Consider the following 12,706-nt stretch of genomic DNA (forward strand, 5'->3'; position numbering starts at 1 on the left):
GCCTCCGGAGTAGGTGGGACTACTAATTTTACTACTTTTGGTAGATGCAGGGTCTCGCCCTTGCTCAGGCTGATGTCGAATTCCGGAGTTCAAGCGATCCTCCCTCTCCTCCGCCTCCCAGAGTGCTAGGATCACAGGCGCCAGACGCTGTGGCCCGCCTGGCTTTAGGTTTTTATGTCGGTTAAATGCCACCTGAGTCAGGCAAGTCCTACTAAGAGTTAGAGAGCATTGCCATTCTGCCTTTTTTGTGGATTTCCTTCCTGTTAGATTCTTGAAAGTCCAGTAGTAACAGAACCGCGGGAGGCGACCTGATTCGTGACATGCGCATTCCCAGGGGTCAGGTCCGTCCAGCAATCCCACCACCGCGGCGCCAGGTGGGCTCACCCGCAATCCAGCCTCCCCAAAGCCCCTCCAGGTCCCAACTTCGAATGTTCACAGGCAGTTTAGGGGCTGGGAGCGAGTAGGAGGGGAGGGAACCCGAGGGCGCTTCCAGCCTTAAGCCTTGTATTACCTTTCTTTGCGTGACACGGGATGAAGTTCATTTTTCTCCGTATTTTACTGTGTTTTGGACACCATTTGTTGAATAGATTTCTTTCTGTACTGAATAGCCTTATCACTTTTGTTGAAACTCAGTTGACCATACGTGTGGGTCCGTGTCTGGACTCTGTTCTTTTCCGTTGATTTTTGTCTATTCTCATGCTAATACCACATAGTTGGTTAGAGTCAGTCTTGAAATCACGATATTTAAGTCTCCCCACCCACCTCCCCAAATAGTTTGTATTTCCACATTGTATATAGAATAAAATTTTAAATTTAAAAAAGCCCATAAACGTTTGTGAGGTCAAGGTGGTTGATAATTTTTTCAACTTCTGTGAGTTTACTGATTTTTATTTTATTTTATTTTATTTTTTTTTTTTGAGACAGAGTCTCACTTGGTTGCCCTCGGTAGGGTGCTGTGGCATCACAACTCACAGCAACCTCGCAGTCTTGGGCTCAAGCGATTCTCTCGCCTCAGCCTCAAGAGTAGCTGGGACTACAGGCGCCGCCCCAAGGCCCGGCTAGTTTTAGAGACGGGGTCTGGCTGTGGCTCAGGCTGGTCTCCAACCTGTGAACTCGCAATCCACCCGCCTGGGATTACAGGTGTGGGCCACCTCGCAGGGCCTTTGCGGATTTTTTGACTACTTCTATGAATTGTTCATAAAGGGGAGTTAAGGGCGGCGCCTGTGGCTCAAAGAGTAGGGCGCCGGTCCCATATGCCAGAGGTGGTGGGTTCAAACCCAGCCCCGGCCAAAAACCAAAAAAAAAAAAAAAAAGGGGAGTTAAAAATCTCTAGGTATACTTGCATAGCCACTTCTCTCACTAATGCAGTCAGATTTTGCTTTACATTCTTGAAGCTCTGTTATTCAGTATGCACATATTTTTTAGGGTTATGTCATTCTAATGAATTGATCCTTTTATCATTGCACATCCTCCTTTATCTTGGCTAATATGCCCTGTCTTAAATCTACATTGACCAACATGAAGAAAAAGCCACACCAGGTTTCTTATGCTCAATGGTTGTGTGGTATGTCCTTTCCCATCTTTTACTTTCAGTCTACCCAAAGCTTTGTATTTAAAGTGCATGTGTTTTAAACAGTTTATAATGTTGCCTTCTTCTGTTTTTTTTTTCCCCAGTTGGAGAAACTCTGCCATTTAATTGGATTGTTTATTCTGGCTACATTTATTGTTGTGGATGAATTTGGAAAACACAATCCGCCACAGTTTCTTCATCTCTCCTTTGTTTTTAAAGAATATTTTCACTGGGTACGAATAATAGGTCAACATGTTTCTTTCACCAATTTAAAGATCTTGGGTTCCATTCTTTTAAGTTAGCTGATTATTCATATCTGTTCCCTATGAATGCACAAAATTTTCTCTTTATGATTCACTATCATGTTCCCAGGCAGTATTTTCTTTGTCTTTATCTTCCTTGGCAGGGGGGTGGGGATGCCATGAGTTTTTTGAATCACAGGGGGTGAAAGGTGTGAGGGGTGAAAGATGTTAGTTGGTGTTTTCAATGCATGTGAGGAAATGCTATGTATCAACCATTTTTTTCTCACTTTTCAACCATTTCCTGTTGGTATTCAGTTCCACCTACAATTCATGATACTGTCTCACAGGTCACTGAGACTCTTTCTTGTTTTCTCTCAGTCCTTTTTTCCTTTGTACAAGTCCTCTCCTTCTTTCTTCTGCAATGTTTAACCTTTCTTAAGGACATCCACTGAATTTTTCCTTTCAAATAGGAATTTGAAATTTCCTTTCAAATTTTCAGTTCTGCAATTTGTATTTGGTTCTTATTTTGTAGTTATCATGTATATGCTGAAATAGCTTATCCACCACTCATGTTGACAATCTTTTCTGCACACCCAACATATATTTTATAGCTTCCTAAAAGAGATTCTATTATGCATCAGCAGCAGGGACCACTGGGAAGGCAGAAAATCCTGTCTGGAAGGGTGAGATATATAATGAGGAGTAACAATAGCAGATCATGTTTATTAGCTTCTGCATACAATAACTTTGTGTTTATTGAGCATTGATTCCAGGCCATACCAGACATAACGTATGCAAAGATTAAAATATGCAGTACTTGCGCTAAGGGACTTGCACAGGAGTAGGGAGACAACAAAACTACTGTAATACAATGTGATATTGACAGGACATATTAAAATTTTTTCTATTCCCGACAGTTTGTATTTTTACTGTGGAGGGGTGAAAGATGCTTAGGATAATCAGGAGAAAGCAGGGAGGAGAGGAGAAGAGAAAAGAAGAAAAGTAAACTGGGGAATGTCTCAGACATTATTTACGAAGCAGTCTTTAGGGAAACCCAAAGACAACGGTGGAAACAAAAACAAGCAAAACGGAGGAAATTTTAGACACCACAGCATGCAGAGAACACATCCTGTCTCCTAGCCAGATAATCATAAACCCTTTCACTGAAGTCCTATTTATCTCAGTTCTTTTTCCCCAATTCATTATGTCTGTAATATATAAAACAAACATTGACAGAACTGAAGGGAGAAATTGACACTATAATAATGGTTTCTCATATCCATAATATTTAAAGCAAATAGTAAGAGACTTCGATTCCTCAGAAATGAATAAAACAACTCAGAATGAAGATCAATAAGGAAATAGTTATCACTGGGGACTAGTGGAACCTAAAAGACACACAAAACAGTCTACCACAAACAGAAGAATATAGGTTTTCTCAAAGGCACATGGAACAGTCTCCAGGATAAATCATATGTTAGGCCACAAAACAACACTTCATAAATTTTATTTTTTATTTATTTATATTTTTGAGACAGAGTCTCACTTTGTCACCCTGGGTAGAGTGCCATGGTGTCCTCTTGGACAAACTCTTGGGCTGAAGTGATCCTCTAGCCTCAGCTTCCCAAGTAGCTAGGACTGTAGGCACCCGCTACAACACTTGGCTAACTTTATAAATTTTAAACTTTTTTTTTTTATTGTTGGGGATTCATTGAGGGTACAAGAAACCAGGTTACACTGATTGCATTTGTTAGGTAAAGTCCCTCCTACAATTGTGTCTTGCCCCCAAAAGGTGTGCCACACACATAAATTTTAAAATACTGAAATCATACAAATTATCTTTTCTGGTCACAACAAAAGGACACTAGAAATCAACAGAAAAAGGAAAAGAGTAAAATCTACAAATATGTAGAAATATGTAATTTCTACATATTAAATAACCAATGAGTCAAAGAAGAACTCATAACAGAAATCAGAAAAGGTCTTGAAATAAGTGAAATAGAAAACTATTTCTATTACTAAAACTTATGAGAAGAAAGCAGAGCTAAGAGGAAATGTTACAGTGCTGAGTTATTAAAAAGTAAAAAAGATCTAAAATCAACAATATCATTTTACCCATTAATGAACTAGGAAAGAAAGAACTAAACTCAAAGCTAACAAAAGGAAGAAAATAATGGAGATTTGAGGAGAGGCTTTTAAAAAGAGAAGAGAAAAATTAATAAACCCAAAAGTTGACTCTTTGATTAATAAATAAAATGGAGAAAACCTGTACCTACACTGACTGGAAAATAAGAGAGAAGATTGAAATCACTAAAATCACAAAGGAAGGTGAGACATTATTACTGATTCCACAGCAATACAAAAGGGTTATAAGAGAGTACTATAAAAAATTGTATACTAGGCTTGGCGCCCATAGCACAGTGGTTATGGCGCCAGCCACTTACATCAAGGCTGGAGGGTTCAAACCCACACCAGGCCAGCTAAACAACAATGACAACCGCAACAAAAAAATAGCCAGGCGGGGCGGTGCCTGTGGCTCAAAGGAGTAGGGCGCTGGCCCCATATGCCGGAGGCGGCAGGTTCAAACCCAGCCCTGGCCAGAAACTGCAAAAAAAAAAAAAAAAAAATAGCCAGGCGCTCCCTATAGCCCCAGCTACTTGGGAGACTAAGATAAGAGAATCGCTTATGCCCAAGAGTTTGAGGTTGCTGTGAGCTGTGACGCCATGCCACTCTACCAAGGGCGACATAGTGAGACTGTCTCAAAAATAATAAATAAATAAATAAATAAAATTAATTAAAAAATTGTATACTAAAAAAAAGTGGCTGATTGAGCTGAAAGGGACAGATTCTTAGAAACATACAACTTACCCAGACTGATTCATAATGAAATAGAAAATCAGAACTGACTTATAACTAGAGAGAGATTGAATTAATAAACAAAAACTTCCCTGAACTAGATAGCTTCACTGGTGAATTCTACCAAGTGTTTAAAAAAAAAATTAACTCCTAGCTTTCTCAAACTCTTCCAAAAAATCGAAGAGGAGGAAATCCTCTGTATGAAGGAACTCCTCCCAGTCTATGAAGCCAGCAGTGCACTGACACCAAAGTCAGGCAAAGATACCACAGGAAGGGAAACTACAGATCAATGTCTCTCACAAGCATTGTTGCAAAACTGTTTAACACATAGTAGCAAACTGAACCTAACATTTAAAAAGTATTACATACCATGACCCAGTGGGATTTATTGCTAAAATGCAGGGATGGTTCAACATATGAAAATCAATGTGATAGAGCCCGTTAACAAAACGAAGGACAAAACCCACATCATTGGCTTGGCGCCTGTAGCTCAGCAGCTAAGGGCAGTAGCCACATACACAGGAGCTGGCGGGTTCAAATCTAGCCCGGGCCTGCCAAACAACGACAACTGCAACAAAAAATAGCTGGGCGTTGTGGTGGGTGCCTGTAGTCCCAGCTACTTGGGAGGCTGAGGCAAGAGAATCACTTAAAGCCCAAGAGTTGGAGGTTGCTGTGAGCCATGGCACTCTACCAAGGGTGACATAGTGAGACTCTGTCACTTTCTTTCAAAAAGAAAACCCCACATCATTATCCTCATCTCAACTGATGCAAAAAAAAATTCACAAAATTAAATACTCTTGTATGATAGAAATACTCACTAGACATAGAAGGAAATTACATCAATACAAGAGGAATCTCAAAAACTCCAAACAGCCAGAAGAAACTTGAAAAAGAACAATGTTGCAGGAGTCACACATTCTGATTTCAAAACTTACCATGATACTATAGGAATCAAAACAGTGTGATACTGGCACACAAGACAGACCTATATCAAATGTACCCCGTTTCCCCGAAAATAAGACATCCTCTGAAAATAAGACCTACTCACAGGAAAGATAAGACGTCCCCTGAAAATAAGACCTAGTGCATCTTTGGGAGCACACCTTAATATAAGACACTGTCTTATTTTTGGGGAAACAGGGTAATAGTATGGAGAACCCCAAAATAAGGATGTAAATTTTACCAAAATTAAAAAAAAATATTAGGTCACACTGGAGTAGGGTGGGCCCTTCCTCCAGTATGACTGAGATCCTTGACAATTCCTGACAATGTCCTTATAAAGACACAGACACACATGGAGAATGTCTAGTAAAAACAAGAGTCAGAAGGGGGCTGGGCACAGCGGCTCATTCCTGTCCTCCTAGCACTCTGGGAGGCTGAGGTGGGTGGATTGCCTGAGCTCAGGAGTTGGGAGACCAACCTGAAGAAGAGCGAGACCTCATCTCTACTAAACATTGAAAAACTGGCCAGGCGTCATGGTAAGTGCCTAGTAGTTCCAGCTCCTCAGGAGGCTGAGGCAAGAGGATCACTTGAGCCGAAAAGTTTGAGGTTGTTGTGAGCTAAGATGATGCCACAGCACTCTACCAGGGCAACTGAGTGAGACTTCGTCAAAAAACAAACAAACAGAGGCAGAAATGGGAGTTATACTATCACATGCCAGTGACACTCTAGAAGCTGAAAGAGGCAAGGTAGGATCATCCCCCTAGGGGCTTCAGAGGGAATCTGCTCCTACCAACACCTTGATTTTCAACTTCCTAGTTTCCAGAACTGTGAGAGAATAAATTTCTGTTGTTTTAAGGAAAAAAAGAAAAAAAAAAGGATTTTTTGTAAGTCAATGATACTGTACATGAAATTGTAAAGCTTCTTATCATGCCAGCAGTGTTGAATGCTTCAGTCCTCCCAGAATTCATACGTTAGAAACACTTAACTCCCAATGTGATGGTATAAAGGTGTCACCTTGGGGAGGTAATAGGTTTAAATGAGGTCATGAGGGTGGGGCCCCATGATGGTAGTTAGAGCCCTTCTGAGAAGAAAAAGAGGCACCTGAGCTCACTCACCCCATGTGCATGTACTGAGGAAAGACCATGTGAGCACGTAAGTGAGAAAGTGGCTGTTTAAAGGCCAGGAAATGGGTCCTCATGAGAACCGAATCTGCTGGCACCTGATCTTGGACTTTTCAGCCTTCATAACTATGAGAAATAAAGTCTATCATTTTATAAGCTGCCTAGTCTGCAGCATTTTCATGCAGGACCCAGAGCTGATTAATATAAACAGCATTCACTGTGGAAGTGGATATATTGTGAATTAAGGAAATTACTGGCATTGTAATGCAGCTCCTTATGCATCTCTGAGAGATTGCTAGAACTAAAAAATACAACAAAAACACAGAGTCCAGATATATATTTTATACACACACACACAGTGTCAAATGGCAAACCCCAAATAAAGTATGAAGAGAAGTTGCGGGGTTTTTGTTGTTGTTGTTTTTAAGACAGAGTTTCATTATATCACCCTCAGTAGAGGGCTGTGGCATCCTAACTCACTGCAACCTCAAACTCTTGGGCTAAAGTGATTCTCTTGCCTCAGCTTCCCAAGTAGCTGGGACTACAGGCGCCCACCACAACACCCAGCTATTTTTTGTTGCAGTTGTCCTCGATGTTTAGCTGGCCCTGGCCATGTTCAAACCCGCCAACTTCGGTGTATGTGGCTGGCGCCGTAACCACTGTGTTACAGGCGCTGAGCCAGAAGTTGCAGGTTAATGAGGAGTTACTTATACCTCGACCTGTTCCTTAGAGAACAATGCACAAATTATTAGTGATTTAGACTGAGATCCAAGTACTCAACTCTTCAAAATATGGAAAAATATTCCCAGTCATGAAACATGTGGTAACAACTATGACTAGTTTTTATGTTGATGAGTGCTGCCTTATAACTGAAGGTTTTTCATGCAGAAAGTTTGGAAGCCAGTGTGTCAACATTCAAAAGTCTCCATGACCATGTAGTGTGGTAAAGCAGGAAGAGATACGGGTCTTGAATTCTGTTTCTAACCATTGGTAGCTGTGCTATATTGGGCAAGTTACTTAATCTCTCTGAGATTTTCTTTTTCTGTACTTTTTTTTTTTTTTTTTGTAGAGACAGAGTTTCACTTTATTGCCCTCGGTAGAGTGCCGTGGCGTCACACAGCTCACAGCAACCTCCAACTCCTGGGCTTAGGCGATTCTCCTGCCTCAGCCTCCCGAGTAGCTGGGACTACAGGCGCCCACCACAATGCCCGGCTATTTTTTTGTTGCAGTTTGGCCGGAGCCGGGTTTGAACTCGCCACCCTCGGTATATGGGGCCGGCGCCCTGCTCACTGAGCCACAGGTGCTGCCCTGTGGCTTTTTTTTTTGAGACAGAGCCTCAAGCTGTCGCCCTGGGTAGAGTGCGGTGGCATCACAGCTCACAGCAACCTCCGATTCCTGGGCTCAAGCAAGTCTCCTGCCTCCACCTCCCAAGTAGCTGGGCCTACAGGTGCCCACCACAACGCCCAGCTGTTTTTTGGTTGCAGCCGGCATATGTTGTTTGGCAGCCCGGGCTGGATTCAGACCAGCCAGCTCAGGTGTATGTGGCTGGCGCCTTAGCCACTTGAGCCACAGGCACGGAGCATCTGTACATTCTTTTATGGATAGGGTGAGATTATACCTCTTTCAAATGGTATATATAAGAGCACCCAGCTTAATACTGGCATATAGTAAAGCAGAACATTTTCTCTCCATTCTAAATTCTAACAAAGGAATTTTCTCACTTCTTAGGGATTAATGTGGTCCAACTGGAGAGAACTCATTGGCAACCTCAGGTTTGAGGAATAAAAGTCTATATGGATGCATTTATTGGATGGGTGTCTTTGTTGCTGGGTAAGATTGTCTCAGTAATGTGGCATGACGGTTCCAGGCCTTTTTGCAGATATTTCCTTTTCCTTTCTTTGCTTAGTCCCTACCATGCTTTGAGGAGGTAATTGCCTCTCTGTGGCAGGAAATCATGAGTCAGTGAATCAGTTGTGCTGGTTGTTTTCTAGCCAAGAAAAGAATTGCAGCAAACTTGTGGTTAATTTTCCTGAAGATCCAACTACAATTAATATGCGATTTCTCCTAAAGCAGAGAAGTTTTAAGTTCAAAGCAAAATTGAGCAGAAAATACAGAGACAGGCCATACACTTCTGCACAGCCTCCCCCATTAGCAACATCCCCCACCAGAGCAGTATATTTGTCACAACCGATGAACCTATTTCAACACATCATTATCACCCAAAGTTCATAGTTTATGGTTCAATTTTTTTTTTGAGACAGAGTCTCACTATGTCACCCTGGGTAGAGTGCCATGGCATCACAGCTCACAGCAACCTCCAACTCCTGGGCTTAAGCGATTAGAGATTCTCTTGCCTCAGCCTCCCAAGTAGCTGGGACTACAGGTGCCTGCCACAATGCCCGGCTATTTTTTGGTTGTAGTTGTCATTGTTGTGTTGGCAGCCCAGGCTGGGTTGGAACCCACCAGCTCCAGTGTATGTGGCTGGTGCCCTAGCCACTGAGCTACAGGTGCCCAAGCCTAGGGCTCCATTTTGATGTTGGATACTCTGTGGGTTTTGACAAATGAATGTGATGTGTATTTACCATTGTCACATCATACAAAGTAGTTTCAATGCTCTAGTAAACATTCTCTGGGCTCCACCTATTCATGCCCCTCTCCCCTTAACTCTTGGTAACAACTGATCTTGTTATAAGTTCCATAGTTTTGCCTTTTTCAGAATGTTGTATAGTTGGAATCATACAATATGTTGCTTAAAGTTGTCAGAAAATGAAAATGTCATCACTTGCATTAAATCATGACCAATAGCATCAGGGGAAGGCCAAGAAGGGAGAATTCTCATGTGCACAAGCCTGATAGCAAGAACAATCATAAAAATATGGCTCGGCACCTGTGGCTCAAGCGGCTAAGGCGCCAGCCACATACACCTGAGCTGGTGGGTTCAAATCCAGCCGGGACCCACCAAACAACAATGCCGGCTGCAACCAAAAAAATAGCCGGGCATTGTGGCAGGTGCCTGTAGTCCCAGCTATTTGGGAGGCGGAGGCAGAAGAATCGCTTGAGCCCAGGAGTCAGAGGTTGCTGTGAGCTGTGATGCCACTGCACTCAGGGTGACAGCTTGAGGATCTGTCTAAAAAAAAAAAACAATCAGAAAAATCTCTGCAAAAAGCATAATCTCACACAAAGGCCACTGCAACCTCACACAGACAGGTACTTCTGGGAGGACATCTGCCCAGCATCTTCATCTTCCTGTCCAACCTTGAACTGACATTGCCTTTGTTATTAATCCTTGTATCCTAAGACAACTGTCTTAAAACAATTTATGTAACTCTTCTTATTTTTACTTTAAAATCCTGTCTTCTTTTACCTCTCTGGATACATCCACACATTTCTACTGCAATAAATGCCCATTCCTAAATAAATGTAATTTTCTTTTACAGAGTCTCCTCCTCTGTTACTTAGATTTGATATAGCCTGTTGAGATTGGCTTCTTTCACTCAGTAATACACACTTAGCTTTCCTCCACATCTCTTAATGGCTTGCTTCCTTATTCTTTTTAGCACTGAGGTAAGTATCCATTGTTTAGACGTACCACTGATTATTTATTTATTCAACTACCGAAGGGCATCTTGGCTTCTTTGAAGTTTTGGCAATTTGAACAAACCTGGTAAGAATGACCACGTGCAGGTTTTGGGGCGGATGTAGGTTTTTAACTCATCCGGGTAAATGCCAGGGAGTGCAAATTCTGGATTGTGTGGTAAGAGAATGCTTGGTTTTGTGAGAAATTATCAAATTGTCTTCCAAAGTAGGTGCACCAATTTGTGTTCCTGCCAGCAAAGGAGCATTCTTGTTGCTTCTTGCTGACACTTGGTATGGTCAGGTTTTTACACTTTACCGTTTTAATAGGTATGTAGTGGTATCCCATTGTTGTTTAATTTGCAAGTCCCCAGTAACATAAGATATTGGGCGTCCTTTCATATACTCATTTGCCATTGGTTTATCTTCTCTGATGAGATGTGAGCTGTGTCAGTACTCTGATTTAGTTCTTATTCAATATTGTGTTAGCTGTTCTGGGTCTTTTGCCTCTCCACATAAACTTTAGAATCGGTTTGATACTCACAAAATAACTAACCAAGATTTTGACTCGGTTTGCATTGAATCTACAGATCAATTTGAGAAGAATTGACATCTTGACAATATTGAGTTTTCCTGTTCATAATCATGGTATGTCTCTCTATTTATTTAGGCCTTCTGTGATTTCTTTCATCAGAGTTTTACAGTTTTCCTTGAGTAGATCTTGTACATATCTTGTTAGGCTTATACCTAAGCATTTCACTTGCAGGGACGCTAATGTTAATGGTATTGCGTTTTTAATTTCATATTCCACTCCATCATTACAGGTATATAGGAAAGGAATTGAATTTTTTTTTTTTTTAAGAGACAAGAGTTTCACTTTGTCACCCTTGGTAGAGTGCCGTGGTGTCACAGCTCACAGCAACCTTCAGCTCAGGGGCTTAGGCAATTTCACTTGCCTCAACCTCCCGAGTAGCTGGGACTACAGGCGCCTGCCACAATGCCCAGCTATTTTTTGTTGCAGTTTGGCTGGGGCCGGGTTTGAACCCATCACCCTTGGTATATGGGGCCGGCGCCCTACTCACTGAGCCACAAATGCCGACCCAGAAAGGAATTGAATTTTACCCATTAATTTTGTATCATGCAACCTTGATATAATTGCTTCTTAGTTCCAGCAATTCTTATTTTATCCAGCAATTCTTTCAACATATTGGGGCATCAGTAAAAAAAAAAAACACTCCCACAATGTGGTGACATTTAGGTAAAATTTTGTTCTTCTGGCTCCCTAGAACTAGTCTTCTGTGATCACTCACATATCTATAGGTCAGAGACAGTACATTTAGAATCAGAATGTGTGTGCTAGCTCTGGTGGTGGAGTAGCGAGCATAGCTGCCTTCCAGAAAGTGTGTGCTAGGAAAACATCCTCCAGATCATAGCTTTGAAACCTTTAATTCACAGAGAAGGAATCTGAGAGGAAAACCGCTTGCCTGAGATCATGCAGCTATTTATAAACAGAGATAAAATCAGAATGCACGTCTGTCATTTCTTTATTCATTTAAATTCATTCATTATGTCAGGCCCGGCACTGGATACGAGAGTATGATAATGTATACTCGCTGGTTCTTCCTCCTATCCTCTCACCTAACCCCCTGCCTCAAATATTAAGTAGTTTCATCCATAAATACTTTAGCTGGATCTTTAAAAGATAAAGACTTCCATTGAAACATAACCACCATATTATTGCCCTAAAAATAATTCACTAATATCATTAAGTATCCAGTTAATACTGAAATTATGTAATGGTCTCACAGATAAGTTTTTTTGTTTGTTTGTTTGTTTTTGAGAGAGGGTTTGCTCTGTTATTCTGGCTAGAAACAGCTCTTTCCCAACTCTTTTCTACTTTCTTCTTCAGCTCAACATCAACTGTATAGTTACAGCTACAACAGAGAGTACAAAGAGTTAATGATTATATTTCTCAAGAAACTAGGGTGCTGTTATTTGTTATATAGTTTTTTTCAAAGTTATTTTAGCTCCCTGTAAAGTTTGTTCTTTGGAGGAGGAGTTCTTCTGCAGCTGTCTGTTGCTTTCTCAGGATCATTAAGAAGTCTAAGATGTATTTCTCCTCCCTCAATCATAGCTCACTGCAACTTCAAATTCCTGGGCTCAAGCTATCCTTCTTCATCAGCTTCCTAAATAGCTGGACTACAGGCATGCATTGCCACGCCTGGCTATTTTTCTATCTTTTGTAGAGATGGGGTCTTGCTATGTTGCTCAGGCTTGTCTCAAAACTCCTGAACTTGGCCAGAAGCAGTGGTTCACACCTATAATCCTAGCACTCTAGGAGGCCAAGGCAGATGGATCGCTTGAGTTCAGGAGTTCAGACCAGCCTGACCAAGAGCAAGACT

This window comes from Nycticebus coucang, chromosome 24 (assembly GCF_027406575.1).
Source record: "Nycticebus coucang isolate mNycCou1 chromosome 24, mNycCou1.pri, whole genome shotgun sequence".
In the NCBI taxonomy this organism is placed as follows: domain Eukaryota; kingdom Metazoa; phylum Chordata; class Mammalia; order Primates; family Lorisidae; genus Nycticebus; species Nycticebus coucang.